Source organism: Protopterus annectens, chromosome 8.part0 (assembly GCF_019279795.1).
Source record: "Protopterus annectens isolate FY-2018-M chromosome 8.part0, PAN1.0, whole genome shotgun sequence".
Taxonomy (NCBI): domain Eukaryota; kingdom Metazoa; phylum Chordata; order Ceratodontiformes; family Protopteridae; genus Protopterus; species Protopterus annectens.
Genome location: NC_056741.1, coordinates 1,101,142,209 through 1,101,160,463, shown reverse-complemented (window position 1 = coordinate 1,101,160,463; position 18,255 = coordinate 1,101,142,209). Strand labels below are relative to the sequence as shown.

At 41.0% G+C, this 18,255-nt stretch overlaps 1 protein-coding gene across 42 annotated transcripts in view; it reads left to right on the top strand.

Annotated features, from left to right (window-relative positions):
• LOC122809254 (titin-like) overlaps positions 1-18,255 on the top strand; it is a 3,339,665-nt gene that overhangs the window by 64,844 nt on the left and 3,256,566 nt on the right. The gene's annotated exons all lie outside the window — the stretch shown is intronic.

Sequence of the window (18,255 nt, the reverse complement as noted above, 5' to 3'; positions counted from 1 at the left end):
GTGTTTTCGGAGTCGAGCCTGACCCCTGACTCTTTACCTCCGGCTCCCAGTAAGCCTGACGGGTATTACAGGGTCCCTGACTCTCTCATAAATTTTTATTTAGAAACCTTGCTGCTGATCCTGAAACTATTTCACAGGGTCCAAAGGGAGTTAAGGCCTCAACAGCAAAAAACCCTACCCCCTCCGACAGAGATTCAAGGGCACTGGACAGATGGGGAAAAAAGATTTATACATCTGCAGCCTTGGCAATCAGGGCCTTAAACTGTCAATTTCATATGCTTAAGTACCAACAACATATTATGGGATTGCTGAAACAGAAAATGATGATGATTTCAGAATGTGCAGAAAATAAAGAATTACAGGAATTATTGCATGCAGCTGAACAAGTTGGAATGCATACTTTGCAATGTGGTTTTGATTCTTTAGAGGCCTCTTGCAGGGCCGCAGTTACTGGATCTGTGCTTAGGAGGCATGCCTGATTAAAGGAACAAAATTTGCCAGATCATGTTAAAGATAAATTGCTAGATGCACCTTTACAGCATGATTCTTTGTTTGGTATTAAGGCAGAAGAGGTTTTAAAGAAAATGGAAGACGAAGCGAAGTTTATGCAAACTGTTAAAGATTTCTTACAAGTGCAGCCACCTAGATTCAGTAGACACTGGCCTACAAAAAAATTGGTCCGTTCCTATGCCAAACAGAGCTCAAAGGGGCAAATCCAGATGCCCTAAGGGTTCCAGGTACCAGGGTCAAGACTCGTACAGGTCAAAGCAATGGGGCGCATCCACCTCCACATCTGGAGGAGATGAAGCGCAAACTTACAGAAAGCAATCCCAATGACTTCCCTCTGCCTACACCAAGCACTTAACTTTTGGCAGTACCCATAGAGGGTAAATTAGCACTTTTTACTTCAATTTGGCAGTTAATAACCCAGGACAAGTAGGTACTAAACATCGTATCACAGGGATACAGATTCCATTTCCACACTCTGCCAGTGACAAATGGTTGGCCAGATCTGCCAAAAAAACAGTGGGCAGAGGCACAGAAACAGGTTACGTCCCTCGTGGATATGGGGGCCATTCAGACAGTACTAGAACAGGAAAAAGGACAAGGTTTTTACTCAACTGTTCTTGGTACCCAGAAAGGACAAAGCCTGGTGGCCAATACTGGATTTATCGATTTTGAACACATACTTGACATTCCAAAATTCAAAATGCTCACTCTGCAACAGCTTCTGCCCATGCTGGGCAACAATGCTTGGCTGGTGATTTTAGACCTAAAAGAGGCATACCTGCATGTCCCAATAAGACAGTCGTGCAGAAGATACCTCGGATTCAAGGCTGGCTTAATGCATTACCAATTCTCTGCACTGCCCTTTGGCTTATCTACTGCGCCCAGGGTCTTTACAAAGTGCCTGGCACCAGTAATTGCATTTTGCAGACTAAGTAGTATTCAAATATATCCTTACTTGGACGACTGTCTCATTCAAGCAGTGGACACTCTCTTCTACGACACCTGGCGTTTGTAAAAAGGCTTTTAACATGCCTAGGGTACACAATAAACGAAAATAAATCACAGCTGGTACCCTCTCAAAAGATAACATTCCTGGGTGCAAGCTTGAATACAACTGCCCATATGGCTTACCTCACGCCAGACAAAGGCAACTGACTACTTACTTCAAACTGCTGATGGCAACAAAAACCCAGTCTTCTGCAAGACGAATCCTGCAGGCTCTGGGCTTCATGGTATCCTGCATCCTACTAATTCCATGTGCAAGACTGCATATGAGGAAACTTCAGTGGTATCTAAAAAGTTTATGGAGTCAACATTCACACAGTCTGGAAACAATGATTCCTCTCATCCCCTGCCTGCAACAGTCCTTTGCCCACCATAGAAACTCCTGTCACCAGAACATGGGATGGCCCTTCACTCTACCCCCTGCCAGCCAAACCTTAACAGACGCATCAGATTATGCCTTGGGGGCCCACATGGCAGGAAGATGCATTCAGGGTATATGGGCACCAAATCAAATGCATCTACATATCAACCAGAAAGAGATGCTAGCTGTTCAAAATGCCCTAACAGCCTTCAAGGACTTGCTTCATCCAGGACAACTACTGATAAAGACGGACAACACCACAGTCATGTGGTATAGAAACAAGCAAGGGGGCACACACACATACCCCCTTTGCAGATTAGCCATGGTACTATTGGACACAGCTTTGACCTACCAAATAAATCTTCAAGCTAAATTCCTGCCAGGAAAACAAAACACTCTGGCAGAAGATTTAAGCAGAAACCTTATGGATCCTCATGAGTAGAAACTAAATCCACAAGTCTTCAGCATGATAGCAGAGAAATGGGGGAGCCCAGACACAGACCTATTTGCCTCTCCTCAAAATTATCAACTGAAAAGATTCTGCACAAGGACTTATCACAGACAAGCATGGAAAGTGGACACCCTATCCTTCAGTTTGAAATATCTGTCAGTTTACACCTTTCCTCCTCTGCCTCTTCTACCCAAGGTACTCCTAAAAGTCATCAGACAAGAGAAGCCAAAGATGATATTAATTGCCCCGGACTGGCCCCGCCAATACTGGTACCCACTCCTAAGGAACTTGTCTCAATACCCAGCTTGGACCTTGCCTCAAAGACCACAACTACTGTCCCAGCAAAACAATCAGATTCTGCACAATCAACTACAGACTCTGAACCTGGCAGCATGGCTAATCCGGTAATCATACAGATGCCTCTCAGTAAAGCTGTGATGGATGTCATTTTGGAAGCCAAAAGGTCTAGTAGTAGAAAATCTTATGCTGACAAATGGAAGAGATTCTGTGCTTGGAATCAATCACAAGGAACTGATACAGCAGAACCGCATATTCCTCAGATATTACAATACTTAACTGAAATGCTTGACAAAGGCCTACCTTTCTCATCAATCAAAATCCATGCCTCTGCCATTTCGGCTCATTACAATACAGAGCCACCAATCTTTTCTCCTCCTTTACTAAAGCAGTATCTTAGAGGAGCCAAAAAATTAAGGCTTCCTAGAAGATCACCATTACCTGCATGGGACCTCAATTATGTGTTGGAAAAGCTCACCGTGCCTCCATTTTGAACCAGCTAATATAAAGTTCTTATGGAAGACAGCTCCTCTGCTACTAGCAATTACTTCAGCAAGAAGAGTTTCAGAGCTACAGGGTGTTTCTGAGGACAAATCCTACTTTTATGGCTAAGGTCGTTTCCAGTGTGGCTCTTAACCAAACAATTCCTCTGCCAACATTTTATCCAAATCCGCAGAAAAGGGGGAGAGAATTCTGCATTCCTTGGATGCACACAGACAGCTAAGATTCTACTTGAGCAGGACTAAATCTCTAAGAAAAACTGAGCAATTACTAGTGTCATATGCTGCAGGATCAGAAGGAAAGGCTATGTCAAAGTAGACAATTTCAAAGTGGATAAGCCATCGCATCCGTTTCTGCTACTTGCACCATGGCAAACCTGTGCCCAAGGGTATTGGGTCTCACTCCACCAGGGCTGCAGCTACTTCAGCAGCCTTTCTCAGAGGAGTACCAACCAAGGACATTCTAGAGGCTGCTACTTGGAGTTCTGTTCACACCTTTACAAAGCATTACCATTTGCCTCTCTACTCTAAATCCAGGGCAGGCTTTGCCACTGCAGTACTGCAGGGACATATAGCCTCACGTAATGCTGTTTAGCTCCAGCCTCCCAACCATAGCTTTGGGATTCTACCCAAATGTAATGACTGCAACAGTGAAACACGAAGAACATAGTACAGTTGTGTGCACTTACCATAAATGTAGATGTTAGAGTGTATTCACTGTTGCAGTCTAGGTTACCCTCCCACCATCCCCCTGTCATTCTACAGTTTCTTTCCTTCTCTATCTTCTACAACCTGTGTGGTGTATTTGCTTGTAGGTGAAGGTAAAGTTTATATTGATGCATATATATATATATATATATATATATATATATATATATATATATATTTAGAATAGTGCTACCTTTTTGGGGGCACTTGACATCGGGGCAAGAAAATCTAAAGAAAATGGCGTTGGCTGCATGTTTTATACCCCTGACGACCTGACGTCATGGAAGAGAAGACAACAGCTGATGCAGGACCCAAGACTTTGGAATTCAGGCTGACTGAGGGCAACCTGCCAGCAGATTACCCCAAATGTAATGACTGCCACAGTGAATACACTCTAGCATCTACATTTATGGTAAGTGTGCACAACTGTACTTTCTGCTGTTACAATAGAGAAATTATAGGTGGAGGGGCATAGTGCACAGGTGTCATTCATCTGGCAAGCCTAATAACCAAGTAAGGACCTGTACAGGAAATTATTTCCACAGATATTTAAAAAGAGAAAACTGAGTTAGGGTGGAGCTCAAGTATCAGAGAGGCTAGGTGCCCTGGAGGAAGGCATGTAAGTTTGTTGTAAACGATGCTGAAGTTAACTTTTTGGAGTTCCATTATTTAAGTTTGAGAATTATTTATCTAAAAAGATTTCAAAGACCTATCAAATTTGTATATGGCTCTAACAGGTTAACTTTAGTAAAGGCCTGATTTAATTAGTAAATGCATCCTTTTATGTTCTGTGAGAGATTTGTGTTGCCTGTGTGATGCATGTGATTTAAGCCATGAAATGAAAATAATTGAAGGTGGAAATTTAACACCATTTCTGTGAAAATTCCCTACTGTGTGTTGGGTGGGCAGCATGTACATTGAATGTGGAATAGAGAAGGAGAGAGTAGTACGCTCCAACTAGGAATGTCCGTTCTTTGCCTCATTGAAGCTCATTCTGTACTAAGACTTCTGAACTATGTGTACCCAGAGAACTATGTATTCCCAGATTGAAATGTTGGTTGACCGGATGTTAAAGGCCGTCTGTACTCAGAAGTTAATAACTGTGTATTCTGCCGTTGAGCGGAAAGAACATCTATTTTGTTTACTTGACTGGATGCTTGAGGTAGCCTGTCTTGCAGTTAGTGCAGAGGACTAAACCTGTGACCTTGTTAATGAGCTGCTTCATGTGCAAAGGGAACAGGGTTTGAATTTTTACACCTTAATTTGCGTAGTACGAGACCTTGAGCAAATTACTTAACCAGACAGTGCTGTGGGGTAATTGGGAATGTGGGCTAGGCTCCTTAAAGGACTCTTGCATTGTATGCCTAGTGACTATCCAAGAACCTATATAAACTAGTGTGTTAACAAATCAACTTTAAAATGTTCCCAGAAGCATTTGAACTGTCTGTCATATGTAGTAACAGTGAGTATTCTGAAACTGCTTGGGGGTGGGAGGAGCAACCCTCCCAAAAAAGAATAGTTTAATGAAGTTTTAACTGACTGCTAGACAAGTTTCTTGTTAAAATAAGTTTAAAAAGAATTGTATGGCATAAAAAACAGTGGCAAAAGGATAAGGTAATACAGCCTTGCACACACCCATATTTTTTCCAGAGCATTTTCTGACATCTAGTTAAAAAGTGTACACTTTGGTATCTTCTGAACGGTAAATGCTATTATAAAGGTATGAACAACAGTGTTACCAGAAAAAAGTCTTTACAGTGATAATAGCCTAATATCAGTACTGTCATGTATTGTAACACAAAGCCAAAGTTATATTTTTCTCTAAAGTTTCTCAAACTGTCAGGAAATTTTTGTCCAGCCAGACTTTAACTTTTGCATGACAAGAAATTCCTTTAATACCTGTTTGTTGAGATATTTACAGACAAATTAAATTTTTGCTTATGTGTATATTAATATAAATCGCTCTGAATATCTGTCAAGTGCAACTTGCACTGTAAATATTACTTACGGTTTTAACATTGTCTAAAATTTAACTTGATGCCATACAGTAGTTTGTAAGCTACTTCATTTTGGAAGAAGCACTAATCCATCCATCCACAATCCCATTTTCACATCTTTTTTGCATATGGGGTCAGGGTTTCATTTCACCAGTAGCAGTCGTCTAGAGCCTAGGTATACACCGCCAATTGGATAGCCCTGTCGGGGTTGTTCTTTTACATCAGACACACTTGCACCTTTGGTTAATTTAGATTGTCCAGTCAACCTACAGCATGTCTTTAAAATATGGCAGGAAACTGGAGAAACCAATGCAAGCACAGGGAGGACATGCATACTGCGTATAGAAGGTAATCCAGCTAAGAATCGAACTGGGGAACCTCTTGCAGTGAGGCAACAGTGCTATCCGCTGTGCCACTGTAAATATACTTATGGAAATGTTGAGTGTCTTCATAATTGTAGCAAGCAACTAGCAATACTTCCATTATGGTGCAGTATACTTACTTGGACACCCGCAGTATACATTTGTCTCCCACCATGCCCCTCGATAACATGTAGCTCTTGGATATGAAAACGTGAATGTTTTGTCTCCCATTGTTCATGTTCTCATATTAACAGTCATTTGTTTTATTACTGTTAGTTATCCTAGATTAACAGTCTTAGCATCATTTTGTTATTTACACTGTGCTCTTTCTTATGCTATTTGCATTTAATGGATAAGTCCCATAACTAAGGAAGCCAGTTCCAAAAATTTCAAGGTGCCATAAGTAGCTATAGGTGTTAAATGTAAGTATACAAAAAATGGTGGCATAGGTGTAAACAAACCTAGCAGAATGATATGAAACTGATGAAATGTTTCTTACTGAGTAAGTGAATAGTAAAAGGCTGAAAGGTTGCCTACCAAAGCTGTGAAAGTGCTAAGCTGCTGAAAGGAATAAGGTGGGAAAATGTTCACAGTAGGAAGTCTGTGCTCAAGAAATTTAATGAAGCTGGGTGAATGTAAGAAAGTGTTTCTGGTCATGAAAAGTATGATAAATGGTATGCTTAAAGAAGGTGAAGCAGCAGATATAACTGAAGTCAAAGTATTGAAAAATTCTGTGGCAGTACAAAGTATGCGCCTGTCACGCTAGCCTTCATGCAGGTGAAAATTAAGTTATTGCATTGGAGGTTGCAGTAACAAGGGACGCTGCTATAAAAATCAGATACTGAAACCTAGTAAACGTTGTGGCTTGAAAGACACTGTTTTCACTGAGCAGATGAAAAGTGAAGTAAAGCAAGTTAACAGTATTTTGCTGAATGTAAAAGTGTATTCATATAGCAATAACCCACGCCTGGGTGTGGGTAATGCTGGATTCACCCACGGTTGGCATGGTTTGGTCCGAGGGCGAAGCCCGAGGGACCAAACAAAGCCAACCGTGGGTAAATACAGCATTACCCACACCCAGAAGTGGGTTATTGCTATTATACCATGACATTATTTAAGAAAAGAAACTATTACTTTTCTTAAATAATGGCATAGTATAATGCCTGTTTACTGCCCTTCCGCAGATGTCTGGCATCCGGGTAGTTCTGATGTACTGCGCGCCTGCGCAGTACATCAGAGCTGTGGGCAAAAGCAACGGAGAAAGCAAGATCTCCGTTGCTTTTTTTTTTTATTGTTTTCGCTATGTTAAATGGGTTTAACATAGCGAGACAGTTTTAAAATAAGCAACTGAGATGTCCGTTGCTAAAACTGTCTCGCTATGTTAAACCCATTTAACATAGCGAAACAGTAAAAAAAGAAACGGAGATCTTGCTTTCTCTGTTGCTTTTTTTTTTAAAACCTGTCTCGCTATGTTAAATGGGTTTAGCATAGCGAGACAGCTTTAAAATAAGCAACGGAGATCTCCATCGCTTATTTTAAAGCTGTCTCGCTATGTTAAACCCATTTAACATAGCGAGACAGTGTTTTAAAAGTAGAGTTATACTAATGGAGAAAAGTCCGGGCGACCGGACCTTTTTCCATTAGTATAACTCGATTTACAATGTGCACGCTGGCCAATCAGCGTGCACGTTTTGGGGGGGTCATGGTATAATTCCTAATAAAGGCAGCAGTGTTGAGATGCAGGGGTGAAGTTTTAGCTTGGTAAAGCTGAGATACTAAGTGTACCAGAAATATTAAACGGAATCAAGCAGGGTGCTGCTAGCTAATTGTATATATCTGAAGGTGTTACTAGCATACAGCAGAGTGATACTGAGAATGAAACTTATTCCAAACAGATGTTGGAAAATTTTACAGTGTGATTACTAAATTAGGTCTGATAAAAAGTTTATTGAGGCTCTAACAAAGTATGTGCTAGAACTCCGTGGACAGCAAGAAGAAACAATGTTTGATAGCCAACTTGAATCTACTGAGTGGTTTGGAATCGGAACAAAAAGATATGTTTCATGATTTTGAGAGAGAGCAGAAAAGTACATCCAAGTAGTTAATGAGTACTTCATGTAATAAGGAGTAAATGTGCCAGTAATCACAAACCAGCTTTGAGTATTTAAAAGTCTCTGTGAAAGGGATCATTACAGTACAACAGAGTGAAGTTCCGGGTAATGTTTTAGCTTTGCAGATTTTAAGAATGTTGTTGAAACTATTCGAGTTGGTTTATGCTTTGTTAAAGTAACTTGATTTGTTTAATGATGGAGCATGTATGATTTCATAGAGACTTGACATTTTTAAGGAAAGGAATATCTGGTATGCATACCAGAAAGTATTAACAAAGCAATTGTACTGAATGTACCTTACGAAAGCTGCTAAGACACAGACTGAATAAGCCCGCAGTAAAATTTATTAAGTTTAGTGCTTTTGTAATGGTCAGTTAAACAAAACTGACTTCGTTCATTGCAGTAATTTTTTGATTACCAGTTTTTGCTGCACTTGTTGGACTTGTTTTTGGTTTCAGAATGAATTGCACTGGGTAAAAACATGCGGACATGGAGTAAAGATGCGATTGGAAGGGCCTGTGCATGTAACTGGTGTGAAGTCTAAGTACTGGGCATTTTTTTTAAACCAAGAGGTGTGTCTAAGCAACATTATACATTGCAGGGAAGGGAGGTTAAGACGAGAGAGTGCAAGTCTGGAAAAGGCTGTTGTTCAAAGCAGGAATGAGTTACTTAACAAAGGAAATGCAGGCTTTTCATCTAGAGCTTGGTACAGAGTTCAATTAAGTTATGGAAGGCTGTGTTGCAGGTTTCTGATGTGGAAAGGCAGTCTAAAGCAAACATAAATGAGCTGTATGAGGGGTATATTAGTTGTTTTGAAAGCCAAGTGAAGAACCCTGTTTTAAAGGTAAAAAAACATTAAATACCACAGATAAATATAAAAGCAAAAAGTTGTAAATCAAGATGTAACAAAATAAAGATTATTCCAAATAATGGATCTCGTTCAAAGTGCAGGTCTGTTAAAAATGAGCTGAGGAGTCTATTATGAACCCTACAGGAGGACTGGTTCAGATTTGTATAGCAAATGGAAACAAATGAAACTAGGCTAAATTAAATAACAAATGCAGTGAAACAAAGGTGATAGCAAACTGAAATAATGAATACACTAAAAGGGCAACAAAGTGTTTCCTACGGTGTGCAAACAGAGAAATTGCAAATAATAAAAACCAAGCAAACAGGGTCTTTGTGGCTGTCAAAGTCTTCCACACTAGTCTATGAAAGAGGAAATTACCCCAATGATTAATGGAGTAGCACAAACAAAGGCCAGAATAGACTCTGAAATGTCTAGTAATGACTGCCAAGAAAAAAAATGATGTCAAAGATTATAATGGAACAAAATGTGTTTGTTGATGGTTTCACCTGCACCACAATAAAAATATCTTGGAAAGGTTGTTAGGTAAATATATAGTGAACATTCAAAAGTCATTGTGGTTTGAGATAAAGAAACTCTACAATCTAGGAAATTTGGCTTTGTAGTATTTCAAAATCCAGAAAGTGCTGCAGATGTGAGATCAGCAGTAAATGGATTTTGGCTAGACAGAAGCCATATCCAACTGGCTACAACTTTCATGATAAAAGGTATATTTTAGAGTGTCTACAAGACGCTTAATATGGTACAATATTGTTTAGTCCAGACTACAGTACGGGTCTACTTCATAAAATCAAATTACCACATTATCGAATTACAGTTCATCGAGATGAATTTTTCAAACGTACACATAATCAAATGTAAACATCAAACCACACGGAACATCGAAACCAACTCAACACTAAAAATACCACAAAACAGCAACCTAAACTCTCCAGCTAACAACAGTAAGAAATAAATCACCCAACACTGCAACTCCAACATCCACTACTGCCTTTACCCTTAATTCTATACCTCCTTAAAGTAACAGCACTCCAACTCGCACTCAAAATAAAATAAAAAATATATTTCTTTGTATTTGCAGGGGAGACCCCCCCCCCCATGTGGGGGCTCCTTCCCCCACACCCACCTACATTAAATATACCAACTTCGAGATTGCACTACTGCGAAGAAAATGGCATACTTACAGGTACGTTACCATTGCTGCTACTGACTGCACATCAGTAACCTGTGTTCAATGTTCCGTGGTTCGATGTTATGTAAATTCGATTATGTGCACATTTGGCAAAATCGTCTCGAACTGTAATTCGACAATGTGGTATTTCGATTTTCTGAAGTAAACTCACTACAGTACAGCATACGGGTTTCTAATTGTAATGTTACACTTGGCAATGGAGATGCACTATAGAGTGTTTTCTCTGGCTCCCTCAGCAGTTAATGTGCAGACATATGCACGTTATCAGATCTTAATGAATTTGGAGCACACCTGTCAACTTCCTAACACAAGAAATCTGGACAAAAACCCCAAAATAGGGACAAATTATAAATGTTCAATCCCAGAAAAAGAAGTGAATTCCGCTAAAGAATGCTTAGCAGAACAAAAAACAAAAAAGCTGAAAGCGCTTGTCCATTGTTTACATCAGAAGGGTTCTTCACTTTTATGTATGTTTTTTCTGTTTTTATGACATCCACATGTTTTAAAGCTGTGGAATTACAATGCCACTTGACTTTTACAACAGCAAAGCTCTATATTTCATATATTGTGGATTCAACATGGTAAAAGCCTGTTATTGAAGCTGTTGTTTTGAAGCTGTCTTTTCTCCATTTTGGTTGTTTAGCAAGTTTTGAATACTCAGATGAAATACTAATACCTGTGGTGCAACGCTCTTCCAATATTTACAAAATTTTAAATGTGCTTAGACTTGTTAGAATAACAGGTTTTGTGTTGGCTTGCATTTTTTTGAAGGATATGAAGTCTGAAATTCAGATATATTTTAATATTTAATGATTTTAGTCCTCTGTAGTTTGTTGGAAAAGAGGAACAGACCACAAAATATGTTATAAAAATCTGGATAGTATATGGAAATCTAGACATTTGAGAGGTATGATTTGGAAATGTATTTCTTTAGACACAGTTATTGTATGTAATTGTGTGGTATAATAAAATTTGACTAGGTTTTTTTTTTTTTTTTTTTTAATATAAAGCTTTACAGATTAATAAATGCATTAACTGATATTTTTCTGCCTTAGTAAACACTGGTCTGAGAACTGATAATGCAATAAAAAGTTAATGATAGTGTTCTATAGAATATTTCAGATGTGTGCAAGTTCTTAATTTCACGAGTTTCTAACCCACAGCAAGAAGGGTTTAGATGTAATGTGCTTTCTTATGCTTATAGATATCACAGATGATGCTAATTTGAAAGGAAGAAGCTTAATCTTGTTGGTGATGAGATACACTATTGATTTTATTTTAAAAACTGTGACAGTATATTGATAGTTATTGATTGTAAAGGGAAAATATTTTACAGATAAAACTTGCACAGTAGTTTAGTTTCTATAGGTTCATAGGCTTTTACTAGGTTAATGACCATCAGGGTCTTTATAAGCCTAGCTGTGCAACCCAACAGCTTTTGTTCTGGAGTACCTTGGACACCTATATGGTGGGGTATGTTAGTAAGGATGTGGCTAAGGGTTATGGGGGGGGTATGTTATTTGGGGATTTAATTTACTTACTGTCGACCTCTATCAGAGATGTGGGGAGCAGACTGGGGGTGACTTTGCCATTTCCTTTCCAGTGTTCAAGGTTTCATTTGAATAAGGTCAGGTATGAACTCTGCTTCATATGGATCGGGAGCTTATTCCATAGTGTGGAGATTCTTTGAGACACATGTCAGTCTCTCCAGCATGTTCCGTTTATGTTGCAGTCAAAGTTCAGATCCTTGGATCTAGTGTTTTTGGTGATGTTTGTTTTGCAGATGTGCAAGATGTCTATCTGATCTGGATTTGAAGATGCCTTATATGCCAGACATAGATTGCCTCCCAGTAACCTGTAGTTGACTGGGTACAGAGATAGGGCCTATAGGTGATTTGTGTAGGGCAGGGTATTCATACCCTGGTGTCTCCCCTGATGAAGAACCTCTGAGGGTATTCCAGCTGTAGCAAGCGCCCGGTTAGGTACATACCAAAGGGGGCATTGTACTCCATGAGTCTGATGAGGGCTGAGTAGAGTGGTGATATAACTTCTTTGAGCCTGGATTGCATACCCTTGTGTACTATATTGGCTACGTCTTGGTCAGAGACCAGGTTACTATCTGCATATTTTCACAGATCTCTACCTACCTTGTCAGCTCTTAAGTGTGTTTTATCGATAGAGTAATTAGCTTGAGTGGATGATTTCCCAGCAGGCGCTATGATTCATTTCTTCATATTGAGGTTTAATCCATCGCTTTGGCACCAGTCATTTCTTTGTGTTAGATCGTCTTATAGGATGCTGGTGTCGTGGCGGTAATATGTGATGACTCCAAATTTATAGTCCTCTATGAACTTGGTGAGCCAGAGGCATTTGACATTAGTCTTGACTTACATGAAGTAGATGCCAAACTTGAGGGACCCAACACGGAGTCCTGGGGAAGTCCACTGGTAACTGGTCTCCCAGTGGAGGCGGTCTCACCAGTCCTGACTTCATGGGTCCTGTCTGAGCCAGGCAGCAAATCAAGAGTTATGTAGGCATTTATGCCTAGTTCCTTTTAAACAAGAAGTGTCTTAAGTTATCACTTGTGACCTTGGCAAGCATACATTTATATAAATGAAAACAAACCATATTGACACAGTGTCAGTTCCAAGTATTTTGTATCACAGGCTGTACTGACACAATTTTAGTTGCAAATGTTGTACATCAGTTATAATCTGCCCAATCATTGTCTGATATCATAGATCATTCATATCCTGCCTTCTTTTTTAAATCTTGTTCCTCCCTTGTATGTATAGTTATTGATTGTAAAGTTCCCTTTTTCCCTCTGTAATTTACCCTTTTCTAAAGAGCCCATTTCCAATTGTTTTTTCTCTGTTACTATATTCACTACTTCTAGTACAGTTGACTTAGACTTTGATTTCCATTTTCTAGTGATTGCTTGATGTTCATCGTGTTTACACTGCTGCAGTCATCACACTTGGGTTATCCTGCCGTCAGGCGGTCCCGCAGTCGGCCCGAGTTCCAAAGTCTTGGTCCGGCATCGGCTGCTGTCGCTTCTTCCCTGACGTCAGTGCGCCAGGGGTATACAAGATGCAGCAGACGCCGTTTTCTTCAGTCTTTCTTGCCGCGCGGTGCCCGATGCAAAAGCAGTTCGCAAGTGCCGGTTGGCCGACTCCTGAGATTTCATTCCGAATCCAAAACCAAAGTCTTCTACAAAGCTAAGTACCCCGTTGGGGAAACTTTTTCTTGCCTCAGACCGATGTCAGTAAAAGTTAATAATTGTATTTCTTGTGGGGAAGCAAATATCTCGTAAGGATTTCCATTCCTATTGTATCCCATGCCTAGCCCAGACCACGACATCACTGGTTGTCGGTTTTGTGCTAGGTTTAACAAGCGCACTATTAAACGTCGGTTTGATTTTGCCCGACATTATTTTGGCAGAAAATTCAATTACACCATGCCGTTGGAACATCCGACGACTGGAATACACAAAAAGCGCAAAGAGAAGGACAGGCATCCGAGGCCCAAAACTGGCGATGAAGCCTCTGCTAGGCCAGTCGCCGGTTCTTTGGTTTTCAGCGTGGTGCCTTCGCAGCCCCTGCTGACAGCTTCTTTGGAACCATAGGCCACCTCTCACTCCCACGTGGAGATGGCTGGGCCTTTGGATACACCAGACTTGAGACCTACCGAGACTAACCCTTCTGAGGGCACCAGAGTAGCTGAACAACTCGCAGCTTCAGAGTGTGTTTTCAGGCCTACTCAGTTAACCATTAAATCTTCTGCTAAATCTAAACTAAAGAAACAACTTCAGCATTCACCAGCACAGGCCTCCATGCCTAAGAAAGAGATGCTCAAAATGGCTGAAGACCTAGTTACTCTGATCAGGGGGTCCCACCCTCCTCCTGATAAAAGGCCTAGACGGGATGCAGACTGACTCATCCGACCAGGTATTCATCTCCTCAGATTCATCCTCAAACCTAGGATACTCTTTACCCCCTTATGAGGATTCTTATGCTGAGGAATCCATTCCTTCAGCCTCTCCACCAGAGGACTACTCCTTTGGGGAAACCTTACATACCATGCTGGAGCATTTCCATTGGGAGGGCCAGGATTACTTAGAATCCAAGAAAAGGCTCAGAGATTTCCTTTTATTACCTCAACACAGACCCCTTGCTATTCCGCCAGTGTTAGATATTGTGGATGATGTGTATGCTGAATCCAGCCTAAATCCTGATTCTTTACCTCCAGCTCCAGTTAAGCCAGACAGATATTAGAGTCCCTGACTCCCACAAATTCCTTTATAAAAGCCCTGTTGCTGACCCTGAAACTATTTCCCAGGGTCCCAAAGGAGTAAAGGCCTCTACAACAAAAAATCCAGTCCCCTCTGATAGAGATTCCAGGGCATTAGACAGATGGGGAAAGAAAGTATACACATCTGCAACTTTAGCAATGAGAGCACTAAATTGCCAGTTTCACATGCTTAAATATCAGCAATATTTGATGTCTCAGTTGAAACAAAAAATGCTTCCAAATTCAGATCTTCCTAACTATAAGGAAATGCAAGATTTATTGTATGAAGCTGAACAAGTGGGAAAACATAATTTGCAATGTGGTTTTGATTCCTTAGAGGCCTCCTGCAGAGCAGCAGTTACAGGGTCCGTCATTGGAAGGCATGCTTGGTTAAAAGAACAGACCTTACCAGATCATGTTAAAGCAAAGTTATTGGAGGCACCCTTGCAGCAGGATGTTTTATTTGGAGTTAAGGCAGAAGATGTATTAAAGAAAATGGAGGATAAAGCAAAATCTATGCAAACGGCGAAGGATTTCTTACAGGTTCAGCCTCCTCGATTTTAGCAGAAATTAGCCAACAAAGAATTGGTCCTTTCCAGTTTCAGACAGACCTCAAAGGGGCAGATACAGACGTCCAAGAGGCAGAGGTCAACCACAAGGTGCTTACAGGCCTCAACAATGGGGTACTTCAACCCAGAAAGAAGGGGAAGACAGGCCTCAACCTTATAAAAAGCAGACCCAATGACTTCCCACTACAGCTGCCAAACATCTCTCTTGGCAGCCCCCTTGGGGGGAAAACTGACACTTTTTTCAGTCACAATTGGCAATTAATCACCAAAGACAAATGGGTTCTCAATATTGTGTCTCAAGGTTACAGGTTCCACTTTCACACACTGCCAAGGTTAAAAGGAATGCCAAATCTGCCACCAAATCAATGGGCAGAGGCTCAAAGGCAAATTACAGCACTCATGGACATGAGAGCTATTCAAGAGGTACCAATACAGGAGCAAGGACAAGGATTTTACTCAAGACTCTTTCTGGTTCCCAGAAAGGACAAAGCCTAGAGGCCCATTCTGGATCTTTCATCGCTAAATACTTACCTGGATGTTCCAAAATTCAAAATGTTGACACTACAGCAGCTTCTTCCCATGCTGGGCAAGAAAGCTTGGCTCGTAACATTGGACCTCAAGGAGGCATACCTGCATGTCCCTATCAGACAAAATTGCAGAAGATACCACCGATTCTTAGCAGGTTCAATGCACTATCAATTCTCTGCACTGCCCTTTAGCTTATTTGCTTTGCCCAGGGTCTTTATAAAATGCCTGGCACCAGTAATTGCATTTTGCAGACAAAAAGGAATTCAAATTTACCCATATTTGGACGACTGCCTCATTCAAGCAGAGAGCAAAAACTCTTTTCTAAAGCATCTGGCTTTTGTAAAAAGACTGCTAATTTGCCTACGGTACACAGTAAACGAAAATAAATCAAAACTAGTGCCCTCACAAGAGATAATATTCCTGGGTGCCAGATTAAATACAACGGCCCAGATGGCTTATCTCACGCCAGACAAGCAAGGACAACTGATTCAATATTTCCAATTAATGTCAACAAAGACTCCACTCCTTGCAAGAAAAATTCTGCAGGCCTTGGGTTACATGGCATCTTGCATACTACTAATTCCATATGCAAAACTGCATATGAGGAAACTACAATGGTACCTAAAGAGTGTCTGGTCTCAACACTGTCACAGCTTGGAAACAGTAATACCACTTATTCCTTGCCTTCAACAGGAGTTTCGATGGTGGGCTCAAGCCTGTCACCTCAACAAGGGATAGCCTTTCATTCAACCCGCAGCCAGGCAAACACTAACAGATGCTTCGGATTACGCCTGGGGAGCACACTTGGCAGGAAAATGTATTCAGAGCAAGTGGAACGCAGAACAAAGGCATCTTCACATCAATCAAAAAGAGATGCTAGCTGTACAAAATGCCCTTATAGCTTTCAAGGACCTCCTGCATCCAGGACAACTTCTTCTAAGGACAGACAACACCACAGTTATGTGGAACATAAACAAGCTAGGGGGCACTCATTCATATCCCCTCTTCAGACAAGCCATGACCGTGTGGAACACAGCTATAGCCTATCAAGTTCATCTGCAAGCACAATTCCTGCCAGGAGAGAAAAACACACTGGCAGACAACTTGAGCAGAAACATCATGGATCCACACGAGTGGAAATTTATCCACAAATGTTCAGGATGATAACACAGAAGTGGTGGAGCCCGGACATAGATCTGTTCGCATCCCCAATGAATTGCCAGCTACAGAAATTCTGCACAGGGACTTACCACTCGCAGTCATGGAAAGTGGATGCCCTCTCATTCAGCTGGAAAAACCTACAAGTATACGCTTTCCCACCTCTGCCTCTCCTTTCAAAGGTACTCATAAAATCCAGACAAGAAAGGCCAAAGATGATCCTGATTGGGTACCAGTGCTGGCGTGGCCAGTCTGGAGCAATCTTAAAGAACTTAGCACAAGGACCACCATGGATTTTGCCTCAAATTTCACAACTTTTGACTCTGCAAAACTGTCAGATACTGCACGACCAGCTCAAGACTTTAAACCTGGCTGCATGGCAAATGCCGTAGTCAAACAAACAATGCCTCTCTCCAAAGCTGTTATGGGTGTCATTCTGGAGGCCAGAAGGCCTAGTACCAGGAAAGCATATTCGGATAAATGGAAGAGATTCTGTGCCTGGAACCAGGTTCACAACCTTGACCCCCTTGTCCCAAATATTCCCCAAATATTCCTCAGATACTACAATTCTTGACTGAGATGCTGGGCAAGGGCCTCTCCTTTTCATCCATTAAAATCCATGCCTCTGCCATCTCTGCTAATTAACAACACGGATCCACCTATATTTTCTCATCCTTTGGTAAAACAGTACCTCAGAGGGGCTAAAAACTTAAGACCGCCCCGTGGAGCACCAACTCCAACTTGGGATCTCAACTTTGTCTTGGAGAAATTAACTTTACCTCCTTTTGAGCCAGCTAACTCAGCAGACTTAAAATACATCTCTTGGAAAACTGCTCTGCTCCTGGCAATAACCTCAGCACGAAGAATATCAGAATTATGGGCACTAATGGCAGTGGAACCCTTCATCATATTCCACCAAGACAGGGTGTCTTTAAGAACAAACCCTACTTTTATGCCAAAGGTGGTATCAAGTGTGGCTCTAAACCAAACTATTCACTTGCCAACTTTTTACCCAAATCCACAGAATAAAGGGGAGAGACTACTGCATTCCTTGGACATACACAGGCAGTTACGCTTCTACTTGGACAAAACTAAAGCTTTCCGAAAAACTGAGCAATTGTTTTTATCATATGCTGCAGGAACACAGGGAAAAGCCATTTCAAAACAGACCATTTCAAAATGGATAGGCCATTGCATATGTTTCTGCTATACACATCATGGGAAAACTGCACCTAACATTAGGTCTCATTCCACCAGGGCAACAGCCACTTCAACTGCCTACCTCAGAGGAGTACCTACCAAGGACATTTTGGAAGCAGCAACCTGGAGTTCTGTACATACCTTCACC